Genomic DNA, 2,616 nt, shown 5'->3' with positions numbered 1-2,616 from the left:
AAAGTTAGCTTATAAATAATCTCTTAATTTGTAGGAGAAGCATAAAGAAGATAGGTTAATTGGGCTGACACCAATTATCAACTTAATTAATATTTTTCCAAAATAAAGAAAAAAAAATTAAAGGATGTTAATACAAAAATACTAAACTTTCATGCATAATTATATTTACAACAAACACAATTTTAGTTCGATTTTTAGATATATTTTCAACATATTTTAATCTTTAACCTCACTTAAGTAGGATTACAATATTAAAAAAAAAAACATAACATTATAATTCTACACAAGTATAATTTACATTCTCATACAAATTATTAAAGAAAGTTTAAAGTATAAAGCCCATAAACTTAAACAAATTAAAGAAGCATTACACTTTAGTAAAATGTTGAAACCCACAAGCAATTATACGAGTAAAATATTTTTTTATTTTTTATTTTTTAATAATTTCAGCACTAATTTTAGAGGCAGCTGCTTAAGAACTTCTAATGCTAAGGTCAAATGTTTAATAAAGGACGTGTATTTCTCCACCCCTCGTCACAAGTCTGATGAAAATATCAACCAGACTAATCACAGACAACCGTTTTCTAAGTTGACCCCTTGTGACAGGAGTGTTCGGACAGCAAGCTTCAATTCGAAGCTACTTGATACGCCTCGCTTATCGGCCATCTTGTGCCCATCCATCACTTGGTATTTTCAACAATCTGACAACACCTTCAGAATAGCTACTAACAAGCTGTTTGTGCCTCTAGTCATATATATATATATAATAATAATAATAGCAAATTATTCTAGCATACATTTTATATATTTTTTAACATACAAGAGAAGAAGAATATATACAGTAATTAATCCACAAAAGATAGATTTTTTTTAAAAAATGGGGTTTTTTTTGGGATGTTAGAAAATGTAACAAATGAATCATTTTCTTATCTTCCTTATACTTTAATATTAGAAAACGTAATTAATAATCAGAGTTGAAAAGATTCTCTTGACGTTTTTTATACGTGACTTGATTATACATTGAATTTATAGATTTATCATAGCGATAAAACAAACGTGAATTAAAACAAAAATTTTTTTTTCTTATTATTATGTATAAGAAAAATATTTATTGCATAATAACAAAGCCAGTATTTTGATAAATACCATTCACATTAATTTAAAAACATTTTTTTCGTGAAAGGCAAGGAAAATATATGTATGTGTGTATATATGGTTATCAACTACTGTAACTGAATTTGTAATGCATTTGTCATGAAATTCTTTACGCTTTGTTGATTTTAATGAAAGTTTTAAAAATAACCATTCGTTATAATATAAATATATTAATTGCTTTTATCAAATATTAGGCTATATCATTCTTTTACTATCAATCAGTTAATTTATTGTCTAATCGATTTTATAATTACTAGTTTATTTGGCATGATTTTCGAGAAGATTATTAAAAATATTTATAAATTTTATATATGTATATATAACACTTTTATCTTTTACATTTTTCTTGTTATTGCTTTCAGATGTGTGACATTTATTTATATTATGAATCTAAGACTCTAATGAAGTGACATTTATAATGTAATTTTTATTAATTCTATAAATTTTTTTAATAAAAATCTTTGATTTTTAAACTAATTTATAACCTAAAATCGTAGATCCACATGATTTCGTAAGATTTACACGCAATCTTCTCCAGAAATACCTGCTTTCCTGTACTACTTTCCCGCTATACACCTCAGGATAATCAATGCTCTAGCTTATCCCATAACAAAAGAATGGAAGAAAATAATATATATATATTTTTTTTAAATTATAAATTTTATAAATTATCTTCTTTTTAATGAAATAAAATTAAGATAATTTTAAAAAATTAATTTTAAAAACATTCACTTAACTTATCGATTTGATTATGTATCTGTTTTTAAGCCATCGAGTGGAAGAAATTCATTCTGCTTGTTGATTCATAACTTTTTATAATCACTCCCAGGATAGGAAGAATTGTTCGACATTCTAACATTAAGATTTTTTATGCACCGGTAATAAAATTTAAGGATTTTTTTTTCACTTCGTTAGTTTATCTGTATGGTTAGAGATGGAAAATGTTACTTTCCCTAAGGTGGAGATTATGTACTTTGTCCATGTGTACGTTAGAACTTGTCAGACATAACCTACTTAAAAGTAAGGTCTACCCAGTAGGGGAGTAAAACAGATTGTTCCTATCCACTGGGGGTATTTGCTGCAGTTCTGAGTCGAAATAGAGAATACAAATGAATTAAAATACAGATGAATTGGTCCATGAATAAAATAGAAAGTTTGCATGGGAAGAAGAGAGTGACAGTCATAGATTATAGGCAAGAGACCAAATTTCATGCAAGAATTTCCTTAGTGTCATGCAAAAAGTTTTACTAGTTTATTTTATATATATATTTTTTTTTCGGATTTTTTTTCAAGAAGAATAAAACACTAAATTTATAGCACATTAAAATATAATTTGTTTTCTGAGTCGTAAAGTTTCAAGAGAGGTAAGCATCACTAATTTGAATTTGTCCTATTATTTCTCTTCAATTATAAAAAATATTATTATTATATTTTAATTAAATCCTTTATTTTTGTATATAT

The sequence above is a fragment of the Centruroides sculpturatus genome, unplaced genomic scaffold (genome assembly GCF_000671375.1).
Source record: "Centruroides sculpturatus isolate CEXI.00-Female unplaced genomic scaffold, Cexi_2.0 scaffold929, whole genome shotgun sequence".
In the NCBI taxonomy this organism is placed as follows: domain Eukaryota; kingdom Metazoa; phylum Arthropoda; class Arachnida; order Scorpiones; family Buthidae; genus Centruroides; species Centruroides sculpturatus.
This window is presented reverse-complemented; position numbering follows the sequence as displayed.